This window comes from Oncorhynchus gorbuscha, unplaced genomic scaffold, assembly GCF_021184085.1.
Source record: "Oncorhynchus gorbuscha isolate QuinsamMale2020 ecotype Even-year unplaced genomic scaffold, OgorEven_v1.0 Un_scaffold_1383, whole genome shotgun sequence".
Classification (NCBI taxonomy): Eukaryota; Metazoa; Chordata; class Actinopteri; order Salmoniformes; family Salmonidae; genus Oncorhynchus; species Oncorhynchus gorbuscha.
This window is the reverse complement of record NW_025746176.1, coordinates 59,962-74,031: the sequence shown is the minus strand read 5'-3', so window position 1 is coordinate 74,031 and position 14,070 is coordinate 59,962. Positions and strand designations below refer to the sequence as shown.

The 14,070-nt window shown below is 48.7% G+C and overlaps 1 pseudogene; it reads left to right on the top strand.

Moving 5' to 3' along the window:
• LOC124022429 overlaps nt 1-14,070 on the top strand; it is a 118,837-nt pseudogene that overhangs the window by 63,164 nt on the left and 41,603 nt on the right.

Sequence of the window (14,070 nt, the reverse complement as noted above, 5' to 3'; positions counted from 1 at the left end):
GAGAGTCTGTAAGGAGCTGTGTTATCCCACTTTACCAGGCTAGTGAGAGTCTGTAAGGAGCTGTGTTATCCCACTTTACCAGGCTAGGGAGAGTCTGTAAGGAGCTGTGTTATCCCAGGCTAGGGAGAGTCTGTAAGGAGCTGTGTTATCCCACTTTACCAGGCTAGGGAGAGTCTGTAAGGAGCTGTGTTATCCCAGGCTAGGGAGAGTCTGTAAGGAGCTGTGTTATCCCAGGCTAGTGAGAGTCTGTAAGGAGCTGTGTTATCCCACTTTACCAGGCTAGGGAGAGTCTGTAAGGAGCTGTGTTATCCCAGGCTAGGGAGAGTCTGTAAGGAGCTGTGTTATCCCAGGCTAGGGAGTCTGTAAGGAGCTGTGTTATCCCAGGCTAGGGAGAGTCTGTAAGGAGCTGTGTTATCCCACTTTACCAGGCTAGGGAGAGTCTGTAAGGAGCTGTGTTATCCCACTTTACCAGGCTAGGGAGAGTCTGTAAGGAGCTGTGTTATCCCACTTTACCAGGCTAGTGAGAGTCTGTAAGGAGCTGTGTTATCCCACTTTACCAGGCTAGGGAGAGTCTGTAAGGAGCTGTGTTATCCCAGGCTAGGGAGAGTCTGTAAGGAGCTGTGTTATCCCACTTTACCAGGCTAGATCTCATCAAGATCTGTTGCCTACATCTACTCATCACTTATTATTATTATTATTACAAATGGAAGATTATCACTTCTCACAATGGTGCTCATGTAGTAAAGTTAGATCAAAGCTGACTCGATGTCTGTCCAGATCACATTTGGCCAGACATGATGAGTTAGGATGTTTCATAACTGAGCCGAACATAATAGCATATTATAGTAGGCCTGTAACGTCACCGTTACACCAAAACCTCCTCATCTCTATTGATTTGAGGATGGTTAGCTGAAGCAGGATATATGCTTCGACTGGAACAAAACACAAGACAGACCTAAGAGTTTACCGCCATCTGCTCTAATCCGCCTAACTTTGGTGTTTGAGGGTATTAATGTTGTCTTGCTCTCTCTAACATTTTCTCCCTCTTTCTTCCAGAAGTTTCCGACTGACAAGGCCTACTTCATCGCCAAGGAGCTTCTCACCACAGAGAGAACCTTTCAGAAGGACCTGGCAGTTATAACCGTGGTACGATGAATTATAACTCTGGGAGAACTAGTTATAACCATGGTAAGACTAGTTATAACCATGGTAAGACTAGTTATAACCATGGTAAGACTAGTTATAACCATGGTAAGACTAGTTATAACCATGGTAAGACTAGTTATAACCGTGGTAAGACTAGTTATAACCGTGGTAAGACTAATTATAACTCTGGGAGAACTAGTTATAACCATGGTAAGACTAGTTATAACCATGGTAAGACTAGTTATAACCATGGTAAGACTAGTTATAACTATGGTAAGATGAATTATTAACTCTGGGAGAACTAGTTATAACCATGGTAAGACTAGTTATAACCATGGTAAGACTAGTTATAACTATGGTAAGATGAATTATTAACTCTGGGAGAACTAGTTATAACCATGGTAAGACTAGTTATAACCATGGTAAGACTAGTTATAACCATGGTAAGACTAGTTATAACTATGGTAAGATGAATTATTAACTCTGGGAGAACTAGTTATAACCATGGTAAGACTAGTTATAACTATGGTAAGATGAATTATTAACTCTGGGAGAACTAGTTATAACCGTGGTAAGACTAGTTATAACCGTGGTAAGACTAGTTATAACTGTGGTAAGACTAGTTATAACCATGGTAAGATTAATTATAACTCTGGGAGAACTAGTTATAACCATGGTAAGACTAGTTATAACCATGGTAAGACTAGTTATAACTATGGTAAGATGAATTATTAACTCTGGGAGAACTAGTTATAACCATGGTAAGACTAGTTATAACCATGGTAAGACTAGTTATAACCATGGTAAGATTAATTATAACTCTGGTAGAACTAGTTATAACCATGGTAAGACTAGTTATAACCATGGTAAGACTAGTTATAACTATGGTAAGATGAATTATTAACTCTGGGAGAACTAGTTATAACCATGGTAAGACTAGTTATAACCATCGCAAGACTAGTTATAACCATCGCAAGACTAGTTATAACCATGGTAAGACTAGTTATAACCATGGTAAGATTAATTATAACTCTGGGAGAACTAGTTATAACCATGGTAAGACTAGTTATAACCATGGTAAGATTAATTATAACTCTGGGAGAACTAGTTATAACCATGGTAAGACTAGTTATAACCATGGTAAGACTAGTTATAACCATGGTAAGATTAATTATAACTCTGGGAGAACTAGTTATAACCATGGTAAGACTAGTTATAACCATGGTAAGACTAGTTATAACTATGGTAAGATGAATTATTAACTCTGGGAGAACTAGTTACAACCATGGTAAGACTAGTTATAACCATCGCAAGACTAGTTATAACCATGGTAAGACTAGTTATAACTATGGTAAGATGAATTATTAACTCTGGGAGAACTAGTTATAACCATGGTAAGACTAGTTATAACCATGGTAAGACTAGTTATAACCATGGTAAGATTAATTATAACTCTGGGAGAACTAGTTATAACCATGGTAAGACTAGTTATAACCATGGTAAGACTAGTTATAACCGTGGTAAGACTAGTTATAACCGTGGTAAGATTAATTATAACTCTGGGAGAACTAGTTATAACCATGGTAAGACTAGTTATAACCATGGTAAGACTAGTTATAACCATGGTAAGACTAGTTATAACCGTGGTAAGACTAGTTATAACCGTGGTAAGATTAATTATAACTGGGAGAACTAGTTATAACCATGGTAAGACTAGTTATAACCATGGTAAGACTAGTTATAACCATGGTAAGACTAGTTATAACTATGGTAAGATGAATTATTAACTCTGGGAGAACTAGTTATAACCATGGTAAGACTAGTTATAACCATCGCAAGACTAGTTATAACCATGGTAAGACTAGTTATAACTATGGTAAGATGAATTATTAACTCTGGGAGAACTAGTTATAACCATGGTAAGACTAGTTATAACCATGGTAAGACTAGTTATAACCGTGGTAAGATTAATTATAACTCTGGGAGAACTAGTTATAACCATGGTAAGACTAGTTATAACCATGGTAAGACTAGTTATAACCATGGTAAGACTAGTTATAACCATGGTAAGACTAGTTATAACCGTGGTAAGACTAGTTATAACCGTGGTAAGATTAATTATAACTCTGGGAGAACTAGTTATAACCATGGTAAGACTAGTTATAACCATGGTAAGACTAGTTATAACCGTGGTAAGACTAGTTATAACCATGGTAAGATTAATTATAACTCTGTGTTGTGTTGTGTCCCAGTGGTTCCAGGCTGTGTTGTGTTGTCTCAGTGGTTCCAGGCTGTGCTGGGTAAAGAGGTAGTCTAACAGCTGTGTTGTCTCAGTGGTTCCAGGCTGTGTTGTGTCTCAGTGGTTCCAGGCTGTGTTGTGTTGTGTCCCAGTGGTTCCAGGCTGTGTTGTGTTGTGTCTCAGTGGTTCCAGGCTGTGTTGTGTCTCAGTGTTTCCAGGCTGTGTTGTGTTGTGTCCCAGTGGTTCCAGGCTGTGTTGTCTCAGTGGTTCCAGGCTGTGTTGGGTAAAGAGGTAGTCTAACAGCTGTGTTGTCTCAGTGGTTCCAGGCTGTGTTGTGTTGTGTCTCAGTGGTTCCAGGCTGTGTTGTGTCTCAGTGGTTCCAGGCTGTGCTGGGTAAAGAGGTAGTCTAACAGCTGTGTTGTCTCGGTGGTTCCAGACTGTGTTGTGTTGTGTCTCAGTGGTTCCAGGCTGTGTTGTGTTGTGTCTCAGTGGTTCCAGGCTGTGTTGTGTCTCAGTGGTTCCAGGCTGTGCTGGGTAAAGAGGTAGTCTAACAGCTGTGTTGTCTCAGTGGTTCCAGACTGTGTTGTGTTGTGTCTCAGTGGTTCCAGGCTGTGTTGTGTCTCAGTGGTTCCAGGCTGTGTTGTGTTGTGTCTCAGTGGTTCCAGGCTGTGTTGTGTTGTGTCTCAGTGGTTCCAGGCTGTGTTGTGTTGTGTCCCAGTGGTTCCAGGCTGTGTTGTGTTGTCTCAGTGGTTCCAGGCTGTGCTGGGTAAAGAGGTAGTCTAACAGCTGTGTTGTCTCAGTGGTTCCAGGCTGTGTTGTGTTGTGTCCCAGTGGTTCCAGGCTGTGCTGTGTTGTCTCAGTGGTTCCAGGCTGTGTTGTGTTGTGTCTCAGTGGTTCCAGGCTGTGTTGTGTTGTGTCTCAGTGGTTCCAGGCTGTGTTGTGTTGTGTCTCAGTGGTTCCAGGCTGTGTTGTGTTGTGTCTCAGTGGTTCCAGGCTGTGTTGTGTTGTGTCTCAGTGGTTCCAGGCTGTGTTGTGTCCCAGTGGTTCCAGGCTGTGCTGTGTTGTCTCAGTGGTTCCAGGCTGTGTTGGGTAAAGAGGTAGTCTAACAGCTGTGTTGTCTCAGTGGTTCCAGGCTGTGCTGTGTTGTGTCCCAGTGGTTCCAGGCTGTGTTGTGTGTTGTCTCAGTGGTTCCAGGCTGTGTTGTGTTGTGTCTCAGTGGTTCCAGGCTGTGTTGTGTTGTGTCTCAGTGGTTCCAGGCTGTGTTGTGTCTCAGTGGTTCCAGGCTGTGTTGTGTGTTGTCTCAGTGGTTCCAGGCTGTGCTGTGTTGTGTCTCAGTGGTTCCAGGCTGTGCTGTGTTGTGTCTCAGTGGTTCCAGGCTGTGTTGTGTTGTGTCTCAGTGGTTCCAGGCTGTGCTGTGTTGTGTCTCAGTGGTTCCAGGCTGTGTTGTGTTGTGTCTCAGTGGTTCCAGGCTGTGCTGTGTTGTGTCCCAGTGGTTCCAGGCTGTGTTGTGTGTTGTCTCAGTGGTTCCAGGCTGTGTTGTGTTGTGTCTCAGTGGTTCCAGGCTGTGCTGGGTAAAGAGGTAGTCTAACAGCTGTGTTGTCTCAGTGGTTCCAGGCTGTGTTGTGTTGTGTCTCAGTGGTTCCAGGCTGTGTTGTGTTGTGTCTCAGTGGTTCCAGGCTGTGTTGTGTTGTGTCCCAGTGGTTCCAGGCTGTGTTGTGTGTTGTCTCAGTGGTTCCAGGCTGTGTTGTGTGTTGTCTCAGTGGTTCCAGGCTGTGTTGTGTGTTGTCTCAGTGGTTCCAGGCTGTGTTGTGTTGTGTCTCAGTGGTTCCAGGCTGTGTTGTGTTGTGTCTCAGTGGTTCCAGGCTGTGTTGTGTTGTCTCAGTGGTTCCAGGCTGTGTTGTGTTGTGTCTCAGTGGTTCCAGGCTGTGTTGTGTTGTGTCTCAGTGGTTCCAGGCTGTGTTGTGTCTCAGTGGTTCCAGGCTGTGTTGTGTTGTGTCTCAGTGGTTCCAGGCTGTGTTGTGTTGTGTCTCAGTGGTTCCAGGCTGTGTTGTGTTGTGTCCCAGTGGTTCCAGGCTGTGTTGTGTTGTCTCAGTGGTTCCAGGCTGTGCTGGGTAAAGAGGTAGTCTAACAGCTGTGTTGTCTCAGTGGTTCCAGGCTGTGTTGTGTTGTGTCCCAGTGGTTCCAGGCTGTGCTGTGTTGTCTCAGTGGTTCCAGGCTGTGTTGTGTTGTGTCTCAGTGGTTCCAGGCTGTGTTGTGTTGTGTCTCAGTGGTTCCAGGCTGTGTTGTGTTGTGTCTCAGTGGTTCCAGGCTGTGTTGTGTTGTGTCTCAGTGGTTCCAGGCTGTGTTGTGTTGTGTCTCAGTGGTTCCAGGCTGTGTTGTGTCCCAGTGGTTCCAGGCTGTGCTGTGTTGTCTCAGTGGTTCCAGGCTGTGTTGGGTAAAGAGGTAGTCTAACAGCTGTGTTGTCTCAGTGGTTCCAGGCTGTGCTGTGTTGTGTCCCAGTGGTTCCAGGCTGTGTTGTGTGTTGTCTCAGTGGTTCCAGGCTGTGTTGTGTTGTGTCTCAGTGGTTCCAGGCTGTGTTGTGTTGTGTCTCAGTGGTTCCAGGCTGTGTTGTGTCTCAGTGGTTCCAGGCTGTGTTGTGTGTTGTCTCAGTGGTTCCAGGCTGTGCTGTGTTGTGTCTCAGTGGTTCCAGGCTGTGCTGTGTTGTGTCTCAGTGGTTCCAGGCTGTGTTGTGTTGTGTCTCAGTGGTTCCAGGCTGTGCTGTGTTGTGTCTCAGTGGTTCCAGGCTGTGTTGTGTTGTGTCTCAGTGGTTCCAGGCTGTGCTGTGTTGTGTCCCAGTGGTTCCAGGCTGTGTTGTGTGTTGTCTCAGTGGTTCCAGGCTGTGTTGTGTTGTGTCTCAGTGGTTCCAGGCTGTGCTGGGTAAAGAGGTAGTCTAACAGCTGTGTTGTCTCAGTGGTTCCAGGCTGTGTTGTGTTGTGTCTCAGTGGTTCCAGGCTGTGTTGTGTTGTGTCTCAGTGGTTCCAGGCTGTGTTGTGTTGTGTCCCAGTGGTTCCAGGCTGTGTTGTGTGTTGTCTCAGTGGTTCCAGGCTGTGTTGTGTGTTGTCTCAGTGGTTCCAGGCTGTGTTGTGTGTTGTCTCAGTGGTTCCAGGCTGTGTTGTGTTGTGTCTCAGTGGTTCCAGGCTGTGTTGTGTTGTGTCTCAGTGGTTCCAGGCTGTGTTGTGTTGTCTCAGTGGTTCCAGGCTGTGTTGTGTTGTGTCTCAGTGGTTCCAGGCTGTGTTGTGTTGTATCTCAGTGGTTCCAGGCTGTGTTGTGTTGTGTCTCAGTGGTTCCAGGCTGTGTTGTGTTGTATCTCAGTGGTTCCAGGCTGTGTTGTGTTGTGTCTCAGTGGTTCCAGGCTGTGTTGTGTTGTGTCTCAGTGGTTCCAGGCTGTGTTGTATCTCAGTGGTTCCAGGCTGTGTTGTGTTGTGTCTCAGTGGTTCCAGGCTGTGTTGTGTCTCAGTGGTTCCAGGCTGTGTTGTGTCTCAGTGGTTCCAGGCTGTGTTGTGTTGTGTCTCAGTGGTTCCAGGCTGTGTTGTGTCTCAGTGGTTCCAGGCTGTGTTGTGTTGTGTCTCAGTGGTTCCAGGCTGTGCTGCGTAAAGAGGTAGTCTAACAGCTGTGTTGTCTCAGTGGTTCCAGGCTGTGTTGTGTTGTGTCTCAGTGGTTCCAGGCTGTGTTGTGTTGTGTCTCAGTGGTTCCAGGCTGTGTTGTGTTGTGTCCCAGTGGTTCCAGGCTGTGTTGTGTGTTGTCTCAGTGGTTCCAGGCTGTGTTGTGTTGTGTCTCAGTGGTTCCAGGCTGTGTTGTGTTGTGTCTCAGTGGTTCCAGGCTGTGTTGTGTTGTGTCTCAGTGGTTCCAGGCTGTGTTGTGTTGTGTCTCAGTGGTTCCAGGCTGTGTTGTGTTGTGTCTCAGTGGTTCCAGGCTGTGTTGTGTCTCAGTGGTTCCAGGCTGTGTTGTGTTGTATCTCAGTGGTTCCAGGCTGTGTTGTGTTGTGTCTCAGTGGTTCCAGGCTGTGTTGTGTTGTGTCTCAGTGGTTCCAGGCTGTGTTGTGTTGTGTCTCAGTGGTTCCAGGCTGTGTTGTATCTCAGTGGTTCCAGGCTGTGTTGTGTTGTGTCTCAGTGGTTCCAGGCTGTGTTGTGTCTCAGTGGTTCCAGGCTGTGTTGTGTCTCAGTGGTTCCAGGCTGTGTTGTGTTGTGTCCCAGTGGTTCCAGGCTGTGTTGTGTGTTGTCTCAGTGGTTCCAGGCTGTGTTGTGTTGTGTCTCAGTGGTTCCAGGCTGTGTTGTGTCTCAGTGGTTCCAGGCTGTGTTGTGTTGTGTCTCAGTGGTTCCAGGCTGTGCTGGGTAAAGAGGTAGTCTAACAGCTGTGTTGTCTCAGTGGTTCCAGGCTGTGTTGTGTTGTGTCTCAGTGGTTCCAGGCTGTGTTGTGTTGTGTCTCAGTGGTTCCAGGCTGTGTTGTGTTGTGTCCCAGTGGTTCCAGGCTGTGTTGTGTGTTGTCTCAGTGGTTCCAGGCTGTGTTGTGTTGTGTCTCAGTGGTTCCAGGCTGTGTTGTGTTGTGTCTCAGTGGTTCCAGGCTGTGTTGTGTTGTGTCTCAGTGGTTCCAGGCTGTGTTGTGTTGTGTCTCAGTGGTTCCAGGCTGTGTTGTGTCTCAGTGGTTCCAGGCTGTGTTGTGTCTCAGTGGTTCCAGGCTGTGTTGTGTCCCAGTGGTTCCAGGCTGTGTTGTGTCTCAGTGGTTCCAGGCTGTGTTGTGTCCCAGTGGTTCCAGGCTGTGTTGTGTTGTGTCTCAGTGGTTCCAGGCTGTGTTGTGTCTCAGTGGTTCCAGGCTGTGTTGTGTTGTGTCTCAGTGGTTCCAGGCTGTGTTGTGTTGTGTCTCAGTGGTTCCAGGCTGTGTTGTGTCTCAGTGGTTCCAGGCTGTGTTGTGTTGTGTCTCAGTGGTTCCAGACTGTGCTGGGTAAAGAGGTAGTCTAACAGCTGTGTTGTCTCAGTGGTTCCAGGCTGTGCTGTGTTGTCTTAGTGGTTCCAGGCTGTGTTGTGTTGTGTTGTGTCTCAGTGGTTCCAGGCTGTGCTGGGTAAAGAGGTAGTCTAACAGCTGTGTTGTCTCAGTGGTTCCAGGCTGTGTTGTGTTGTCTCAGTGGTTCCAGGCTGTGTTGTGTCCCAGTGGTTCCAGGCTGTGTTGTGTTGTGTCTCAGTGGTTCCAGGCTGTGTTGTGTTGTGTCCCAGTGGTTCCAGGCTGTGTTGTGTGTTGTCTCAGTGGTTCCAGGCTGTGCTGTGTTGTCTCAGTGGTTCCAGGCTGTGCTGGGTAAAGAGGTAGTCTAACAGCTGTGTTGTCTCAGTGGTTCCAGGCTGTGCTGGGTAAAGAGGTAGTCTAACAGCTGTGTTGTCTCAGTGGTTCCAGGCTGTGTTGTGTTGTGTCTCAGTGGTTCCAGGCTGTGCTGTGTCCCAGTGGTTCCAGGCTGTGTTGTGTGTTGTCTCAGTGGTTCCAGGCTGTGTTGTGTCTCAGTGGTTCCAGGCTGTGCTGTGTTGTCTCAGTGGTTCCAGGCTGTGTTGTGTGTTGTCTCAGTGGTTCCAGGCTGTGCTGTGTTGTGTCTCAGTGGTTCCAGACTGTGCTGGGTAAAGAGGTAGTCTAACAGCTGTGTTGTCTCAGTGGTTCCAGGCTGTGTTGTGTTGTGTCTCAGTGGTTCCAGGCTGTGTTGTGTTGTGTCTCAGTGGTTCCAGGCTGTGCTGTGTTGTGTCTCAGTGGTTCCAGGCTGTGTTGTGTTGTGTCTGTGGTTCCAGGCTGTGTTGTGTTGTCTCAGTGGTTCCAGGCTGTGTTGTCTCAGTGGTTCCAGGCTGTGTTGTGTCTCAGTGGTTCCAGACTGTGTTGTGTTGTGTCTCAGTGGTTCCAGGCTGTGTTGTGTCTCAGTGGTTCCAGACTGTGTTGTGTTGTGTCTCAGTGGTTCCAGGCTGTGCTGTGTTGTGTCTCAGTGGTTCCAGGCTGTGTTGTGTTGTGTCTCAGTGGTTCCAGGCTGTGCTGTGTTGTGTCTCAGTGGTTCCAGGCTGTGTTGTGTTGTGTCTGTGGTTCCAGGCTGTGTTGTGTTGTCTCAGTGGTTCCAGGCTGTGTTGTCTCAGTGGTTCCAGGCTGTGTTGTGTCTCAGTGGTTCCAGACTGTGTTGTGTTGTGTCTCAGTGGTTCCAGGCTGTGTTGTGTCTCAGTGGTTCCAGACTGTGTTGTGTTGTGTCCCAGTGGTTCCAGGCTGTGTTGTCTCAGTGGTTCCAGGCTGTGTTGGGTAAAGAGGTAGTCTAACAGCTGTGTTGTGTCCCAGTGGTTCCAGGCTGTGTTGTGTTGTGTCTCAGTGGTTCCAGGCTGTGTTGTGTCCCAGTGGTTCCAGGCTGTGTTGTGTTGTGTCCCAGTGGTTCCAGGCTGTGTTGGGGAAAGAGGACATCCTGCCAGACTCAGTGAGGACCCTGATCAACACCAACTATGATCCAGTCTATCAGTTACACCAGGCCTTCCTCAAGGAGGTGGAGCAGAGGCTGCAGCAGTGGTGAGGAGTGTGTGTGTGTGTGTGTGTGTGTGTGTGTGTGTGTGTGTGTGTGTGTGTGTGTGTGTGTGTGTGTGTGTGTGTGTGTGTGTGTGTGTGTGTGTGTGTGTCCAGGTCTTCAGCACCGCTCTTCAGTGAGTCACTACAGCAGCCGGTCATACAGGACTGATCATCATCAGAGACCCCTGGTGGACGACCCATCAGAGACCCCTGGTGGACGGCCCATCAGAGACCCCTGGTGGACGACCCATCAGACCCCTGGTGGACGACCCATCAGAGACCCCTGGTGGACGGCCCATCAGAGACCCCTGGTGGACGACCCATCAGAGACCCCTGGTGGACGACCCATCAGAGACCCCTGGTGGACGACCCATCAGAGACCCCTGGTGGACGGCCCATCAGAGACCCCTGGTGGACGGCCCATCAGAGACCCCTGGTGGACGGCCCATCAGAGACCCCTGGTGGACGGCCCATCAGAGACCCCTGGTGGACGACCCATCAGAGACCCCTGGTGGACGACCCATCAGAGACCCCTGGTGGACGACCCATCAGAGACCCCTGGTGGACGACCCATCAGAGACCCCTGGTGGACGACCCATCAGAGACCCCTGGTGGACGACCCATCAGAGACCCTGTGGAACACTGAGAGGACAGACCTAGTGAATACTGCTCCTCTGAGAGGACAGACCTAGTGAATACTGCTCCTCTGAGAGGACAGACCTAGTGAATACTGCTCCTTAGAGGACAGACCTAGTGAATACTGCTCCTTAGAGGACAGACCTAGTGAATACTGCTCTGAGAGGACAGACCTAGAGAATACTGCTCCTCTGAGAGGACAGACCTAGTGAATACTGCTCCTCTGAGAGGACAGACCTAGTGAATACTGCTCCTCTGAGAGGACAGACCTAGTGAATACTGCTCCTTAGAGGACAGACCTAGTGAATACTGCTCCTTAGAGGACAGACCTAGTGAATACTGCTCTGAGAGGACAGACCTAGTGAATACTGCTCCTCTGAGAGGACAGACCTAGTGAATACTGCTCCTCTGAGAGGACAGACCTAGTGAATACTGCTCCTCTGAGAGGACAGACCTAGTGAATACTGCTCCTCTGAGAGGACAGACCTAGTGAATACTGCTCCTCTGAGAGGACAGACCTAGTGAATACTGCTCCTCTGAGAGGACAGACCTAGTGAATACTGCTCCTCTGAGAGGACAGACCTAGTGAATACTGCTCCTCTGAGAGGACAGACCTAGTGAATACTGCTCCTCTGAGAGGACAGACCTAGTGAATACTGCTCCACTACCCCATCTGGTGGTGGAGCTGTGTAACTACGCCGATTAGCTCAGTGTTCTCTAGTAGGTACATGTGGCACATCTTCATGTGGGTTGGAGAATCTCAGGAATGCAGTCTACGTGTCATAACTCTCTCAACGACTCACAGGAAGGGTTTGATCTTCTCCCGGGGATTGATGCTTCTCAGCTGTTAATCACGCTGTTGCAATGTGGTTTCAATTAGAGATGGACAGATGGGTAACTGAATGAGTGATGTTGTCTCTCCACTTGCCCCTCACTATGGTGTCACTGAGAGAGGAAACACCGTCTGTCTGTCTCCTGCAGGGTTAGGCTTAGCAGCAGGTCACCATGTTGTCTCTCCACTTGCCCCTCACTATGGTGTCACTGAGAGAGGAAACACTGTCTCCTGCAGGGTTAGGCTTAGCAGCAGGTAACCCTGTTGTCTCTCCACTTGCCCCTCACTATGGTGTCACTGAGAGAGGAAACACTGTCTGTCTGTCTGCTGCAGGGTTAGGCTTAGCAGCAGGTCACCATGTTGATTTCTCTCTGTCACCAGGGAGGGGCGGTCCAACGCCCACGTTAAAGGAGACTACCAGCGTGTGGGTGACGTCATGCTGAAGAACATTCAGGGGTTAAAGGTACAGTAGACGTGGATATCGTTCCCTTCAACATGTCCTCAGAGTAATGACCTGTGGGTGACGTCATGCTCCTCTCTCTCTAACCCCTACATCTTCTACCTAACCTACCCCTCTCCTCTCTCTCTAACCCCTACATCTTCTACCTAACCTACCCCTCTCCTCTCTCTCTAACCCCTACATCTTCTACCTAACCTACCCCTCTCCTCTCTCTCTAACCCCTACATCTTCTACCTAACCTACCCTCTCCTCCCTCTCTAACCCCTACATCTTCTACCTAACCTACCCCTCTCCTCTCTCTCTATCCCCTACATCTTCTACCTAACCTACCCCTCTCCTCTCTCTAACCCCTACATCTTCTACCTAACCTACCCCTCTCCTCTCTCTCTAACCCCTACATCTTCTACCTAACCTACCCCTCTCCTCTCTCTCTAACCCCTACATCTTCTACCTAACCTACCCCTCTCCTCTCTCTCTAACCCCTACATCTTCTACCTAACCTACCCCTCTCCTCTCTCTCTAACCCCTACATCTTCTACCTAACCTACCCCTCTCCTCTATCTCTAACCCCTACACCTTCTACCTAACCTACCCCTCTCCTCTCTCTCTAACCCCTACATCTTCTACCTAACCTACCCCTCTCCTCTCTCTCTAACCCCTACATCTTCTACCTAACCTACCCCTCTCTCTCTCTCTAACCCCTACATCTTCTACCTAACCTACCCCTCTCCTCTCTCCCTAACCCCTACATCTTCTACCTAACCTACCCCTCTCCTCTCTCTCTAACCCCTACATCTTCTACCTAACCTACCCCTCTCCTCCCTCTCTAACCCCTACATCTTCTACCTAACCTACCCCTTTCCTCTCTCTATAACCCCTACATCTTCTACCTAACCTACCCCTCTCCTCTCTCTCTCTAACCCCTACATCTTCTACCTAACCTACCCCTCTCCTCTCTCTCTAACCCCTACATCTTCTACCTAACCTACCCCTCTCCTCTCTCTCTAACCCCTACATCTTCTACCTAACCTACCCCTCTCCTCTCTCTCTAACCCCTACATCTTCTACCTAACCTACCCCTCTCCTCTCTCTCTAACCCCTACATCTTCTACCTAACCTACCTCTCTCCTCTCTCCCTAACCCCTCTCCTCTCTCCCTAACCCCTACATCTTCTACCTAACCTACCCCTCTCCTCTCCCTCTAACCCCTACATCTTCTACCTAACCTACCCCTCTCCCTAACCCCTCTCCTCTCCCCCTAACCCCTCTCCTCTCCCCCTAACCCCTCTCCTCCCCCTAACCCTTCTCCTCTCTCCCTAACCCCTCTCCTCTCCTCTCTCCCTAACCCCTCTCCTCTCTCCCTAACCCCTCTCCTCTCCCCTAACCCCTCTCCTCTCCCCTAACCCCTCTCCCTAACCCCTCTCCTCTCCCCTAACCCCTCTCCTCTCTGCCCCAGCAGCAGTTGACGTCCCTCCTGCAGCGTCACGGTGAGGTGTTGGTTGAGTTAGAGCGTTCCTGTCGTGCCTCCCAGCGGCTGCAGGAGTTGTGTGGAGAGTTTGAGCAGCAGAAGGTGTGTTACCTGTCCCTGAACATGTTCCTGCTACGCCCCCTGCATCGTCTGCTGCACTACAAACTGATTCTGGAGAGACTCTGCAAACACTACCCCCCCACACACCAAGACTTCAGAGACAGCAGAGGTAGGACCCTGCTCCTCTAGTTGTCTAGTTAATATCTCAGAGAACCCTGCTCCTCTAGTTGTCTAGTTAATATCTCAGAGAACCCTGCTCCTCTAGTTGTCTAGTTAATATCTCAGAGAACCCTGCTCCTCTAGTTGTCTAGTTAATATCTCAGAGAACCCTGCTCCTCTAGTTGTCTAGTTAATATCTCAGAGAGAACCCTGCTCCTCTAGTTGTCTAGTTAATATCTCAGAGAACCCTGCTCCTCTAGTTGTCTAGTTAATATCTCAGAGAACCCTGCTCCTCTAGTTGTCTAGTTAATATCTCAGAGAACCCTGCTCCTCTAGTTGTCTAGTTAATATCTCAGAGAGAACCCTGCTCCTCTAGTTGTCTAGTTAATATCTCAGAGAGAACCCTGCTCCTCTAGTTGTCTAGTTAATATCTCAGAGAACCCTGCTCCCCTAGTTGTCTAGTTAATATCTCAGAGAACCCTGCTCCTCTAGTTGTCTAGTTAATATCTCAGAGAACCCTGCTCC